Source organism: Macrobrachium nipponense, chromosome 38 (assembly GCF_015104395.2).
Source record: "Macrobrachium nipponense isolate FS-2020 chromosome 38, ASM1510439v2, whole genome shotgun sequence".
NCBI classification, from domain to species: Eukaryota; Metazoa; Arthropoda; class Malacostraca; order Decapoda; family Palaemonidae; genus Macrobrachium; species Macrobrachium nipponense.
Window position 1 is genome coordinate 1,841,253 of NC_061098.1, and position 17,075 is coordinate 1,858,327.

Consider the following 17,075-nt stretch of genomic DNA (forward strand, 5'->3'; position numbering starts at 1 on the left):
TTTGTCAATGTACAATCTTTAATTTGAACACGCAATGAAATATACACAATGTTTTATTCCATTGGAATCTCTTATACAGACTTTTGTTTACAAAACGTAAAAGGAATGTCTTGTTTCTATCATAGATTTGAAAAACAGAATATATTTTTAGTTGGTGAAACTTATCTTCTATGGATAATTTTTTTTATAAAAATAGGTGTGACAATTTTATGACCTGACCTATTCGAGAGAAAATGCTACAGATTTTACAGACCATATTGTTGAGTTACAGATCAGGTCAAAGATGGTTCACTTTGTTCATTTATATAATAATAATAATAATAATAATAATAATAATAATAATGATAATAATAATAATAAATAAAAAACATTTTTTTATTCAGAAGTTATACAGAACTTGCACCCACGGAGTATTGAGATATCCTCAAAATAAGCCTACCCTTGATAATTTCTTTAAATAGGCCAACCCTTGATACTTTAAATAGGCGTCAATAGGCCTACTCTTTAGAATTTTTAAATAGGCCTTATCTTGATAATTTTCTAAATAGGTGCCAATAGGCCTACCCTTCAGAATTTCTTTAAATAAGCACAGATAGGCCTACCTTTGAGAATTTCTTTAAATAGGTATAAATAGACCTCATTTGCCAAATATGTTTCCCTAATCCACCCAGACGGTGAATGGTAGAAAAAAAATACACATAGGTCTAAAAAATATTTTGGTATAGGCTAAAAAAAGTTTTTGCGGCCGTCTTCAGAACTTACAAAAACACTTGTAGGAAAAATCTTCATGCGTTTTTAGAATTCCTGAATTGAACTTTTTTTTATATGCATTTTTGCTCGTTAATCGAAAAATAATCACATACATAATATCTGTTCACAGGTCAGAAAATGCGTTTATAAAATTACTACTCTCTCTCTCTCTCTCGCTCCATTCGTCTTCTCCGCTCTCTCCTCTTCTCTTCTCTCTCTCATACATGAATATATACATGCATACATCCTCTTATCAAGAAGTCTACAAACAAAGAAAATTCATTTCTTTTATATTACATAGAAATGACCTGACGTGACCCGTCCTTTACACAGGTCAAATTGACCATCTATTTACACATTACTCATTCATAGGAGACCTCTTAGATCATAAGTAAAACCCAAATTTTCATTAAAAGGACAAAATCGTTTTCATTTGCAAATTGATCCATATTTAAGTTATAATTTTTTGTTTTTTTAAATTAATTAATTTAGAATATTTTTTTTTAAATTTAGTTTAATTTCGCTAAAGCTTTTTCATTAAGTGTGGTATTTTATTTTTTTACAGAAATGGAAACCTTTTTTCTTTATTTATTTTTTTTAAATTAATTAATCAGAATATTTTCTTTTAAATTTAGTTTTGTTTCGCTAAAGCTTTTCTTAAGTGTGGTATTTTATTTTTTACTGAAATGGAAACCTTTTTTCTTATTATTTATGTGTATGGACGTGTTTGTGTATATTGAGAATCCATATCTTAAGTTATAATTATCTGTTTTTTAATTGATTTAGAATTTTTTTTAATTTCATTGTATTTCGCTAAAGCTTTCTCGTTAAGTGTGGTAGATTTTTCTTTTTTCTGACAGAAATCGAATGTTTTTTTTTCTTATTGTTTATATATGTGTTTAGAATGATGTTGATAAGGAAACAAAGAGAAGGAAGGATGAATACATTATATGTATGTTTGTATGTATGTATGAATGTATGTATAGATAATATATATATATATATATATATATATATATATATAGATATATATATATATATATATATATATATATATATATATATATCTATATATATATATATATATATATATATATATATATATATATATATATATAAGACAGAGGTAGGACACATCAGCGCAAATGTGGACCATGAAAGCGTTCTATATTCATTATAATTCTTTATTTCCTACGTTTCGTAATATCTTCGTTACATCCTCAGGGAATCTGTTAAATAATGAATAAAATCCTTAAAAAATAAAACTCTTAAATCAATAAAATTCATATATTGCAACACAGGAAAAAAAAGGGGAAAAAAGAAAGAAACAGAAAGAAGAAAAGCAACGCCGTTTTCTATACAAGTTTTCTTTTCCTTGAATCCCACTGCCATGGGACGCACAAATATTATTAGAGGAAGGGGAGAAAGAAACAGGAGGAAGTGAAAGGAGGAATGTGAGGGGACAGAACGAAAGAGAAAGTTAAAGAATATCACAGAGAGAAAGGACATGAAAGGAAAAGTATAAGAATGGAATAGTCTAAATTGAAATTATATATATAATATTATAGATATATATAATATATATATATATATATATATATATATAAATATATTGTTGTGGGCCCTTTAAGTCTGTTTGGAGCAATAGGGATGAGTTCTTTTGAATTTTATGGATACCTCAGGAAATGTTTTATATATATGGAAATTTTGGCCCCAATAGAAATGTTTACCTGTAGACAAAGGAGGTCTGCTATGGTGCTATTTTGACTTTATTTAGTATTTGTTTTCACTTACTCGGGGAGTAAGCCTTCAAATGATTGTTGTTGTTGTTGTTATTGTTTGGGGGGGTGGGGGGGAATTGTAGGAAAGCATATAATGGTTTGAAAAAGGAGTTAAAGATACAGGAATTTTAGGATAGGATATTTATTTCATATAAATTTCTTTATTTGCACAAATAATTACTTAAATGCTATTGAAAAGATCTGCAGATGAAACTTGAAATAATACAAAATGCTTTAAAAAGAATTGGTAGTGGAAGATGTAGTTTATAAAACTAATCACTGGGACATTTCATGCCTTAAAAAAGTAATAAAGTTCCTGTCGTACAAATTTGAAATTGCGTCCAAAATCTCTGACTTAGAAGATCTCCATAACTCACATAATCATCGCCTAGTCTAACCCACCAAGAAACTGATCAAAACCATCCTCGACAAACCCTCGTTAACCACTCGTTCCTTATCTGTAAGTGAAAAGCGAGAGAAAATGCGAATGGAGGCGCCACGGAACGACTCTGTGGAAGTTTAAGTCGTCAACCAGAGTCGTCAGGAGACTGACGCCCGTAGCGGTCACGACACTTAAGATGAAATGATTCTGTGATATGGAGACACCTGTGCTCGTGGTCTTCATGGCTTCTGGAGTCTCACCTGTGAATTGGAAGAAGAAGAAGAAGTTTGTTTATAAAGTGTGATGAAAATGGAGGATGAGAACTGAACAACATATTTGATAAGAAGAAAAAGAATTTGTTTACAAGCGCGGCGATGAGGAGATCAAGGAATAATCAAAAGAAGAAGAAGACGGACGCGTTGGCTTACAAGTGTGACGGAATTGGAGGACAAGGAATAATCAAAAGAAGAAGAAGAAGAGTTGGTTTACAAGTGTGACGGAATTGGAGGACAAGGAATAATCAAAAGAAGAAGAGTTAGTTCACAAATGTGATGAAAGTGGAGAACAAGAATTGATCAACACATTTGAAAAGAAGAAGAGTTTGTTTACAAGTGTGTGATGAAAGTGGAGGACAAGGAATAATTAAAAGAAGAAAAAGAGTTGGTTTACAAGTGTGACGAAAGTGGAGGAAGAGAAGTGATCAACACATTTGAAAAGAAGAAGAAGAAGAGTTTGTTTACAAGTGTGTGACGAAAGTAGAGGGCAAGGAATAATCAAAAGAGGAAGAAGAGTTGGTTTACAAGTGGGACAAAAGTGGAGGACAAGGAATAATCAAAAGAAGAAGAAGAGTTGGTTTACAAGTGTGACAAAAGTGGAGGACAAGGAATAATCAAAAAAAGAAGAAGACTTGGTTTACAAGTGGGAAGAAAGTGGAGGAAGAGAAGTGATCAACACATTTGAAAAGAAGAAGAAGAGTTTGTTTACAAGTGTGTGATGAAAGTGGAGGACAAGGAATAATCAAAAGAAAAAGAGTTTGTTTACAAGTGTGATGAAAGTGTAAGTCAAGAAGTGATCAACACATTTGAGAAGACTTTGTTTACGAGCGCGACGGTGAGAACATAGGACAAGAAGTGATTAGCACTTTTGACAAGAAGAAAGAGAGTTAATTGACAAGTGCGACAATGAGAGTAGAGCACAAAAAATGATCAACACATTCCTCGTCTGATTCAAATAAGAGTATGTTAGTTGAGAAATGAGGAAATAGAACACTGATAGATTGTTGAAATAAGACAATGTCAAATGAGGAGATAGAAAACCAAGTGAATGTTGAATAAACACATCAGTTTCTTGATAGAGACAATTATAGAGTAAAGCAGTTAAGCAACAAGTTCTGGGACACCTCACTCACTTTCCAGGACGTGGACTGCGACGGAGACTCTCTTGGCATTGGCCGGCTTGCAGGAGTATCTTCCTGAGTCTAGCAGAGTCGCGTTGTGCACCAAAAGAGTCGATTTGGTCACGTCTCCCCTGTGCCGGGTGTCCACCCTGATCTCTCGTCCTCCCCTCCTGCCGTAGTTTACTAACTGGAAAAGAGGATATAAACAAACCAAGTTTATTCGTTGGTAACTTACTCTGAACAGAATGGAAACTGGAGGAAGTGGATTGCAAATTCCCGAGATGTACAGTACTATAGTAGATTCACAGCAACTGTGCATCTGATGTCTAGGCCAGTCCTTTACGACACTCCTGATTGGCTATTGGTAAGCCAATCACAGGGCTGAAAACTCTTAGTCTGTCGAGAGAGTTCACATAGGCAGTGTGTATGTTCCACCTCTCCTGAGGGATACTTTTGAAAGATGTATACCTCAGGATAGGTGGAACATACATCCTGCCAATGTGAACTCTCGAGAGTTTCCAGCCCTGTGATTGGCTTATCAATCGCTAATCAGGAGCGTGGTAAGGGACTGGCCTAGACATCAGATGCACTGTTGATGTGAATCTACTAACCTAGGTTAGGTTAGGTTAGTTCAAAGATGTGTTTCAAAATGGATTTGAGTGCGGGAAACATGATGAGATAATTTTCAAGACGATCCTATGGTTAGTTTATAAGATATGGCATCCCGCTTTCTCAGGGAAGGTCCAGTACTCTGATACAAGTTCGGTAATATACGAAGTGGATTATGAATTGTACTAGAATCAGAAAAGTACGCGTACAAAACATTTTTTTTTAATAAATGGGTGCATAATCAGCTTAAAAAGTAATTAGTGATTAGATAGACTTGGAAATGAAATCAATAGCAAACAGCTTCAAATTGATTATTTTGAATTTTGTATAGAAGGAACGGAAAATTTTGTATTTTTATTCAAAAAAATGTTTAGTGTATTGTTCATAGAACAAGTCCTTGGTTCAACTCTGAGTATATATCTTTATCAACCCTTTAAAAAGTTTAGTGAATCAACGAAAACGAGATAATATATATATATATGTATGTATATAATATATATATATATATATATATATATATATATATATGTATATATATCATATGTTTATGTATGTATGTTTGTATATATGCATGTATGTGTGTATGTGTATGGCTGTAGATATATTTCATCGTTTCATTTCTTGTGAAAATTTAACTAAATGGTATTTCTAGATTTTCCCGTAACGTAAAACCCCATATAATAATAATAATAATAATAATAATAATAATAATAATAATAATAATAATAATAATAATAGGTAAACCTTGAACAAGGACCCTCACCTTATCTCTGTGATACCACAGTATGAATTCGGGGGGCATGGGGCTGAAAGTGAACCACGCACGTCAGATTCAGGGTGCTGCCTCCTTTGTCCAAGTAGACGCTGCCGTCCCCTAGCAGCTCTGCCGAAGGCACTGAAGGAGAGAAGATTATATATGTATATATATATATTTATATATATATATATATATATATATCAATATATATAGATATATATATATATATATACACTAAGTATTTCTTCTCTCTCTCTCTCTCTCTCTCTCTCTCTCTCCTTCTCTCTCTCTCTCTCTCTCTCTCAACTCCAGATTTCTTTGTATGTAAATATAAATGAATATATATATATATATATATATATATATATATATATATATATATATGTATGTATGTATGTGTGTGTATGTATTTATATATGTATGTATGTATATATCTATATACCTATACCTGTATATGTACATACCCGTACACACATACTTATAAATACACACCAACCACAGATAATGTAGCTCCATTATTCACACATAATAATATTCTTCACCTCAGGCTTAAACAGGTTTAAACTTAAGCCTCCCCCCCCCCCCCCCCCCTCTTCTCTGTCTCTCTCTCTCTCTCTCTCTCGTTCTCTTCTCTCTCTTCTCTCTCTATCTCTATCTCTCTCTCTCTGACTATGTCGTAATAAATTTATTAAATAATCTCTCTGCCTAGGCCAACTCACCGACCACTTCGAGCCTGACGGTGACGGAGGTCACGGGCTTGGTCGAAATGGAGCACTCGTAGTCCCCGGAATCCGTCGGCTCCGGTCGCCTGAGGACCAGGACCCAGTCTCCTGAGGAAGGGTCTCGGTGGGCGGAGAACCTCTCGTCGTTCGTGAACGTGAAGGACCCCACCGTCAGCACGTGGAGGTCCTTGTGTCGGATCCAGGATACCTTTGGGGGTGGGAGATGGAACGGATGTTTGAGAATTTGTTATTATTCTTATTTCTTTATTTATTTGGAAGAGACAGTTGTATCAGTAGTATGTTAAAAGTGTCAGTTTGAGAATTATTATTATTATTATTATTATTATTATTATTATTATTATTATTATTATTATTATTATTATTATTATTATTATTATTATTATTTATTTAAGTATTTATTAATATTATTTATTTACTTATTTTTTGGGAGGTTACAATTGTATCAGTAGTGTGTTAAAAGCATCAATATTAAGGATTATTATTATTATTATTATTATGGTTATTATTATGATTTTTATTATTATTATTATTATTATTATTATTATTATTATTATTATTATTATTATTATTATTATTATTATTATTATTATTTGGGAGGAACAATCGTAACAAGGGTTTGTTAAAAGAATAAATGTTAGATAATTTATTATTATTATTATTATTATTATTATTATTATTATTATTATTATTATATTATTATTATTATTATTATAGTTGTCGCAAGAGTTTGTTAAAGAAGCTGGACAGCTAAATAGGACGAGAATAAAGAACACAGATGTATAGTAAAAACAAGAAGGCTTTGCTTCTATGACTTTATGGGGTAGTGGGGATTGCTTTTGATAGTACCCAAAGGACACCTGGTAAGGCTCACTGTAGAAGCTCCAAAAGACCTCAGGACTTACCGACTTGGCTCCGAGGTTCCTTGCCTTGCAGGGCAGGAGCGCTGGTGTCCCCACAGCTGCCAGAACGGACGTGGGCGTGTCCTTGGCGAAGTGAGGTACCCTCGGAGTGGGGGCGTTGTCACCTTGGCCTGAGGACACTTTATTTCGACTGGACTTCCCTCGGACCTTGCTGTCTACGACCAGCATGTCAGCTGGAAAGTAAGAGTTAAGTAATAAATAGATAAGAATTTCACTTATTAAACATTTTAAATTATTCTATAAAAGGCCTTTTGGCAAAATCAGCTCTTGTTTACACTCTGGAACTGAAGGAAGTTTAATAGAGTAAAATAATTACTTAATAAAGATTTTAGATTGTTCTGCCAAAGGCCTTTGTCAAAAGCAGCTCTTGTTTACACTCTGGAACTGAAGGAAGCTTAATAGAGATAAATAATGACTTAATAAAGATTTTAGATTGTTCTGCCAAAGGCCTTTGTCAAAAGCAGCTCTTGTTTGCATTCAAGAACTGAAGGAAGCTTAATAGAGATAAATAATGACTTAATAAAGATTTTAGATTGTTCTGCCAAAGGCCTTTGTCAAAAGCATCTCTTGTTTGCATTCAAGAAGTGAAGGCAACTTGTGAGAGAGAGGACAGAAGGATTAGAATTGATCCTGGCAAAGAAGGAAGACAGCTTTCTGGAACGAGGGAAGCTGTTTGGCCATGAATGAATAATCACTTTATAGAGGTTTTAAATTGTTCTGCCACTTGAGAGTACAGAAGGATTGGAATTGATCCTGGCAAAGAAGGAAGACAGCTTTCTGGAACGAGGGAAGGTGTTTGGCCATGAATGAATAATCACTTTATTATAGAGGTTTTAAATTGTTCTGTCATAGGCCTTTGGCAAAAGCAGCTCTTGTTTACACTCTGGAGCTGAATAAGACTTGAGAGTACAGAAGGATTAGAATTGATCCTGACAAAGAAGGAAGATAGCTTTCTAGAAAGAAGGAAGCTGTTTGGCCAAGAATGAATAATAACTTGATAGAGATTTTAAATCGTTCTGCCAAAGGTCTCTGTCAAAAGCAGCTCTTGTTTACACTCTGGAACTGAGGGAAACTAGAGAGAGAATGCAGAAGGATTAGAATGGAGCCTGGCAAAAAAGTAAGACATAAACCAGCTTTCTGGAAAGAAGGAAGCAGTTTGGCAAAAAATAAATAAGAACTTGATAGAGATTTTAAATTGTTCTGTCAAAGGTCTCTGTCAAAAGCAGCTCTTGTTTACACTCTGGAACTGAAGGAAGCTAGAGAGTGCAGAAGGATTAGAATGGAACCTGGCAAAGAAGGAAGATAGCTTTCTAGGAAGAGGGAAGAGGTTTGGCAAAGAATGAATAATAACTTGATAGAGATTTTAAATCGGTCTGTCAAAGGCCTCTGTCAAAAGGAATTCTTGTTTACACTCTGGAACTGAAGGAAGCTAGAGAGAGTGAGTGCAGAAGGACTAGAATGGAGTCTGTTAAAGGAAGATATAAACCAGCTCCCTGGAAAGAGGGAATCTGTCTGGATAAGAAGGAACTGACAGACCACCCTTCTGGAAAGAGGAAATCTATTGGTAAGGATAAAGAGAAGGAGGAGGTAGATCTGATTTCTAGACAGAGTTAGACCATCGCCATCTTGAATTGACTCAATTCAAGATGGCGTTGGTTAAACATCTTTAAGTTGCTTAGAGGGAAGAGAGAGAGAGACTTGCCCACTAAAACTAGATAAGCCATATTAGAGGATTCAGACCAGTTTAACACCAAGTAAGAAATGATAGGCCTAACTGCTATAAAGAGAAAGATATTGGAAAGGACAAACATTCTATGAATTACTAAAACAAAGGAAAAGAGGAGCATTCCATCTCAACAGAAGGATTTTATGAGGAAGGAATAAAGAGCTTGGTGTTTCCCAGAGGGAGAGCGTAGGCCTATTCCAAATAGACCTATTCCTAAAAAGAGTAAGACTTTAGAAGATACCTTGATTAAATACTTGGTGTATTATGTGACTCACATACCTATTTTTTTTTTTTTAGAAATCTTTGATGTTTAGTGAAATGGTCCCTTTCCACTAAAAAAGAAGCGAGCCATATTTAGTGGACTATAAAAGGTTCTACTATTTATCGAAGTTATTCATGATGAATTGTCAAAAGTTTAGGAAAATTTGGAATCTTAAATTGCTCTTGTATTTCGGTGAATATTATTGAAAGACCAAGAGACCTCTGGCAACTCGGTGTTGTATCAGGTGTTGTACCTGTACTCAGCAAACGGGAATATATATTATATATATATATATATATATATATATATATATGTGTGTGTATATATATATTTATATATATATATACTATATATATATATATATATATATATATATATATATATATATATATATATATATATATATATATATATATATATCGTTTGCTAAGTACAGGTACATCACCTGCTATAACACCGAGTTGCCAGAGGTCTCTTGGTCTTTCAATAATATTTAATATTTATATATATATATATATATATATATATATATTAGATATATATATATATATATATATATATACACACCTTCACGCAAAAAGGAAATATGGAGGCAATATTAGATTTGTGCAGAGAGCAAAAGTGAACTTGTAAAAATCTTTTGCAAATCCCTCGAGGTTCAGGACGAAGGGAGAGTCAGAGGGAATGTGAAAAAAAAGAGAAAGAGAAAGAAAAACCACATGCAAATTTCTGCACAGAGAGAGAGAGAGAGTCCCAGCAATGGATTTGTTCCCTCTCTCTCTCTCTCTCTCTCTCTCTCTCTCTCTCTCTCTCCCGTCGGCTCAGGATGCAGGCGGTGGGTAGGGGGGCTGGTTGCGGGAAGGAATTTCAGGGGTAGGTATTTGTTAATGAAGGCATTTGTCAATGAAGGCATTCCTCGAAATATGCCTTGAGTGATATATGGTACTTTTGGATAGTGACAAAGTTTAATGACCAGAATTCCTGGATATTTACCAAAGAAGAGGAGTAGGGAGACGATACGAAGGACTTTGGAGCTTAGCATCCTTGGAGGCTTCGGAATCTATGATGGTTTGTGGTTTCCCTGAGGACTTTTCAGTCCTGAATTCCAACGACGCCTGCAAATGAAAAAACAAAATAAGTATGTTTTTTGGTGATTTTTTTTTTTTTTTTTTTTTTTTTTTTTCTTTCGATAAAAGGTTTCAGTGTATTTTTGTAATATTTTCTTTCACTAAAATGTTTAAGTCTATTTTTGGTGATATTTTCTTTCGATAAAAGGTTTCGGTGTATTTTTGGTAATATTTTCTTTGAGTACATTTTTCTTAATATTTTCTTTCACTAAAATGTTTAAGTATGTTTTTGGGGCCAATTTCTTTTGATAAAAGGTTTAAGTGTATTTTTTGGTAATATTTTCCTTAGGTACATTTTAGGTAATGATTTCTTTCAGTAAAATGTTTAAGTATGTTTTTGGTGATTTTTCTTTCGATAAAAGGTCTCAGTGTATTTTTAGTAATATTTTCCTTCGATATAAAGCTTCAGTACATTTTTGGTAACATTTTCTTTCATTAAAATGTTTCAGATATTTGGTAATATTTTCTTTCACTAAAATGTTTACGTTTGTTTTTTGTGATATTTTCTTTCTACAAAAGGTTTCACTGTATTTTTGGTAATATTTTCCTTCGATATAACGCTTCGGTATATTTTTGGTAATGTTTTCTTTCACTAAAATGTTGAAGTATAATTTTGGTGATATTTTCTTTCTACAAAAGGTCTCAGTGTATTTTTGGCAATATTTTCCTTCGATATAACGCTTCGGTATATTCTTGGTAATATTTTCTTTCATTAAAATGTTTCAGATATTTAGCACTATTATCTTTCACTAAAATGTTCAAGTATGTTTTTGGCGATATTTTCTTTCTATAAAAGGCTTCAGTGTATTTTTGGTGATATTGTTTTTTTTTTCTATAAAATAATTCGGTATATTTTTGGCAATGTTTTCTTTCAGTGAAAAGATTAAGATTTATGATAATATTTTCTTTCTATAAAAGGCTTCGGAATATTTTGGGTAATATTTTCTTTCATTCTTGCAGGATATTTTTGGTAATATCTTTCAATAAAAAGAATCTTAGAGTTGAAACTCAAAAGAATTTATATTTATATATATATATATATATATATACTATATATATATATATATATATATATATATACTATATATATATATATATATATATATATATATATATATATATATATATATATATATAATATATATATATATATATATATATATATATAGATATATATATATATATATATATATGTATATATATACTATATATATATATATATATATATATATATATATATATATATATATAATGATTATCAAACACAACCGCAAACATACACAACTACACAAACATCATCTCATAATATACCAAAAAACCATTTGGTTCATTAATATACTTCAGCGCAGAATGACATAAATCTTTTTAAGGTAATTAGTTTAAAAAAAAATTGGTTAAAAGAATTTTGGTTTTAACTCCCCGATGTAGAAAAAAAAGAAAAAAAAATATTACATAGAATTCGGGAAATTATTTTTCCATGTGAAAAAGAAGAGAAATTTTATATTTCATTTGTAATCCTGGTTTGATTGTTTTTTTTATAATCTGTATTATCGTTTGTTTAATGAAAAGTATTATTCTTTTGTTCATTTTGAATTGAATTTATTTTTTTTGTTTGCGTCATAAAATGTTCGTATGAAATGCTCATTTCTCCGCGTATATATATTAAAAATTAAAATTTCATCATGAGGGAAAGATAAAAAAATCATGAATATGAATTAGGAATATTCATATCCAATTTTGTTTCATATTGTCCGTCCGCACTCTATTCTATCAGCCCTCAGATCTTTAAAAACTACTGAGGTTAGACGGCTGCAAATTGGTATTTTGATCATCCACCGTCCATACCAATTTGAAACCCTCTAGCCTCAGTAGTTTTAATATTATTTTAAGGTTAAATATAGCCATGGCTCGTGCATCTGGCAGCGCTTTCCGGAGTCTAGGGACGCACCCTCACTTTACCGTGTCTGGTAAGCAACTGAAGAGCTGCCGGTTTTAGTTGATGGTTTTATGCATTATAAGTTATACAGAAAACTCGATTTTCCCGAAGAAACTTCGGCGTATTTTTTACTTGTTTATTTAGTGATTACTTATTGTTATTTCGCAAATATGGTTCCCTAATGATTAGCAAATGATAAAGTAGATAATTAAGAAAATAATGAAAGATAGACTGAGAGCAAAGAAGAAAGACTAAAAAGACTTAAGGAAGGTTTCATATACATAGAGAGAGAGAGAGAGAATATTATCATTCCATATCAAGAAGCTCCAAATGACTTGACTATATATATAGGAAAGTGGTCGTGAAATTAAGAAAACGCCAGATTGAAGTAATTCAATAAAACCGAAAATACTACAATCATAGACTAAGAACAAAAAATAGATCAATTACTAGTAAATGAATAGAAAATTAGAAAATGAAAAGAAAATTAGAAAATTAATTAAATAAATAAAAAAGCCGTATAACATTCGACTAGATTTGACTAGCCATAGGAATATTTCTTTATTACAAAATATATAGTAATGACGTCATCTAGAAGTTAGATACATCTTATGAATATGACAGGTTATAAATGTTGTTTTTGATTCGGCTGGCCCTTTGCCAGCATGGGATCTTGCTCATAGAGCAGCCCTAAATGAAAAAATATATATTGCCATTTTTATAAATCTGAAAAACTATTCGATGTTTTCTTTACGTACAAGAAAAATCATAGAATTATATAGAATAACATAGAAATGCTATACCTTAACTCAAAATCGTTCGCGCTAAAATCTATATAATAAAAGAAATTCGCTGTTTCCGTAATAAGCATAAAAATGTTGAATATTTATACAAAAATTCAAAGCAGTGTTCGCTAAAATTTATGGAAAAGATTTTAGAAAAAAATTTTTTTTTTGCTTTTCCGTAATAAGCATAAAATGATGTAGAATTTTTACACATAAATCCAAAACTACGTTCGCTGTTTGTATACACGAATTTATAAAATATATTCGTATTTTTCGTAATATGCATAAACTAATGCTGAATTTTTATACATAAACACCATGCTCTCTCTCTCTCTCTCTCTGTATATATATGTATATATATATATATATATATATATATATATATATATATATATATATATATATATTTATATATATATATATATATATATATATATATATACATGAATTTATAAAGTATATATTCACTTTTTTCATAATATGCTTAACATTATGTTGAATCTGTATACATAAATCCAAAAGGGTTCACTGAAATACATATAAATTATTTTAGAAAAAAAAAATATTCGCTTTGCCGTAATATGCACAATGATGCACAATGCAGACTTTTTATACGCAGTTTCAAAACCGTGTTCGCTTGCCTCCTCGATGGCCGCGAGTTCAATTCTCGGGCATTCCATTGAGGGGTCAGAGATGTGTATTTCTGGTGATAGAAGTTCACTCTCGACGTGGCTCGGAAGTCGCGTAAAGCCGTTGGTCCCGTTGCTGAATAACCACTGGTTCCATGCAACGTAAAAACACCGTATAAACAAACAATTAATTAAAGAAAAATAATATTCATGGTTTTCGTAATGAATAGTATACGGTATATTATCTAGAAAATTCACTGTGGACAAAATAATACGAAATTGTACAAAGTTTTAGCTGCATGCAAAAAGAAAAAAAAAATACCAATTGCCTTCGTAGACCATCTACTGAATGGGCAAATATACATTTTATAGTCCAATATAACAGACTTGAAATCATTCGTAGCAGAAAATACATTAGTCAGCGTAATTAAGTTTCTAAGTTTCAAGCGGTAAATGTAATCGTGTGTACTAAAGAGAATTTTGAGCAAAAGTAATGCATGAACATTACAATACCTTTTCTGATGTACATTAACGTGATTGCTGTACATTGTAGTGGTTCAGATGTGAAGGTATAAATATGCTTTTTAGAGCAGTTGGTTGTGCACGAGAGTTTTAACAAGTTCATAGAAATTGTATGCTAGACTTCAATGAAATGCAAGAATCTTGTAAGGCTTCGATTTTCGCTTCCTCGGGGAGTAAGCCTACGAATTAATTTGTTGTTGTTGTTGTTGTTGTTGTTGTTGTTATTACTGATGTTGTTCTTGTTGGGTGGAGGTAGGAAAGGTTTATGGAAAAGCTTAAAAAAAGGTCTGAAAAATGTGTTTCGCTTTGAGTTAACGATACAGGAATTTTAGGATATATAGGATTTTGTGATTTATTCGTCAAAATGAAAATGCAAAAAAAAAATAGATAAATAAATAAGCATGATCTTGTTTTGTACCTGAGACCTTTCTCTCCAATTGTATTTCATTAACTCCTTGACAATGTCTGAGTAAAGACGAAAGCGCTTGGATTTCTGACTATCATTTTCCTGTGGTATTCGCTTATTTATGAAGTCACGTCCATCTTCAGTGATTTTTTAAGCAAAATAATCTGCATATTAAACAGTAAAGAACAATTATTTCTAATGAAAAATAGCGTTATTTATTTTAATTCTCATTGGTGAAACAATGCGCTATTTAACCGTAGATCTCCACACGTTTCAATTTACTGAGTTAGGGATATATTTACAACTTACGCATGAGGGGAAAATCCTGTACGTGTCCCGAGTAAGCTGGAGGTCGGTATGTATCTCGTAACGATAACGACCCCTAAGAAATATTATTCTTAGATAACTACCCACGAAAACACCTTGGTGGGTTTGGGGGTGGGGGGGGCTCACTATCTAGGAATGTTCCAATTTAAGTACAAAGAAAAAGATGGTAAGACTAAAGCAAACTAGATAACTGTCTCTATAATCAGGAGATAGATAAATCGATGAATAAATAAATTGATTTATTAATAAAAAAAATTATGCGAGTTAACATTGATGTTTTGTCTTAATGAAATATTAACATTGAGAAACAATTTAAATCGAATGAGGAAATTAAGTTAAATAAATTTAGATTATTAAAACTATACTACACACACACACACACACACACACACCAAACACACACACACATATATATAATATATATATATATATATATATATATATATATATATATATATATATATATATATATATATATATATATATACATACATATATATATATATATATATATATATATATATATATATATATATGTATATATATATATATATATATATATATATATATATACATACATACATACATATATATATATATATATATATATATGTGTGTGTGTGTGTGTGTGTGTGTGTAGTATATATATATATATATATATATATATATATATATATATATATATATATATATATATATATATATATATATATATCCCAACTTTTTCGAATCTCAACCATATCTAATTACGTATATCCCCAGTTTTTTTCGAAGCACTATTCAACTTACCCAGGATAATTGTAGACGTTTTCTCTTTTAATTTCTTATTATAAATTGTATTTCCACATCTTCAGGCCATTAAAATCACTATAACGAGTTAATTTGCACATATAAGATACATTCCACATTTTTGAAACTTGTTTTGTCAGTACGAATATGACAAATTATTAAAGTTTTTCATTATCATATTTATTTTGGTTCTCACCACCATACATAACTCGATATTAGATGAGACTATATTTCTTCGTTAAATATTATAATAGTTTAGTTTACACTTGTTATAGTTGTGGTTTAGGAACAAAATTCTTGCGAAGTTAAGCCGAAAATGTCATAGAAAATTACTTAGACTTAACACCTAGCAGACCTGAGAGATCACTGACTGTGCAGTGTTGATTTTGGGAACTTGACTGCCATTCCCAAATCGTACACGTCACATCCTTTGATCGTACTAATGAATATACTGTTTTTCAGAAGTTATATTGTCGAATATGAATTTTTTAAAAATCAATCTAAACCCGCTAAATAAAGTACATTAACGTCTACCTCGGAAATAATTCAGAGAACTGAAATATGGCGTTATATTGGCATATAGTTTTATACGTCTGGCAGCTCTGGCGTACCTCACTGAACATCAACGCACGTACTAACTAACGCATTCCGAGCTGGTCCGGCTTATGTGAAAGATATCACGCTTCCCTAACTCCCGTCGAAATCTATTGGTCTACACCCTTCGATGAGAAAAATTCTAGGTTTGAAAAGTCCTGGGTTGTTAGCCTCATAGGTCATGTAGTCTCTTGGGAACTTATACGTCACAGGGAATAGTTTCTATTTGGTCATATTGCACGGTTTAGCAACAGAACTAAAATGCCAAGGAAATATTTCTCAAAACATTATTTTGGCCTACGTGTTTTTAATGTTCAGATCTTTATTTCCTTTAATAATTTATTACTTCTAATGTTTTTTATACTTTAGGTCTCCTTTATTTTATTGAATATTTATTTTACTCATTTATTACACCTTAAAGGGAAACACATCACGTAGTACCATAAGAACAATTGAACGTATTATAGTGAAAAATATTAAATTATTTTCATCAAGAATATTATACGTCTTTTCGGCTGTCTATAGAATCCCAATCGATGATCGATATATTGTGGGATCAGATTATTGGATTCAAGAGAAGAGGCAATTAAAATGGGGATTTCTTTATAGGTTAGGCCTATAGGCCTAAGCGCAG

The 17,075-nt window shown here is 31.7% G+C and overlaps 1 pseudogene; it reads right to left on the reverse strand.

Annotated features, from left to right (window-relative positions):
• Positions 1–2,391: 2,391 nt before the first annotated feature.
• Positions 2,392–16,192, reverse strand: LOC135209858 (hemicentin-2-like; annotated as a pseudogene).
• Between the last annotated feature and the right edge of the window lie 883 nt (positions 16,193–17,075).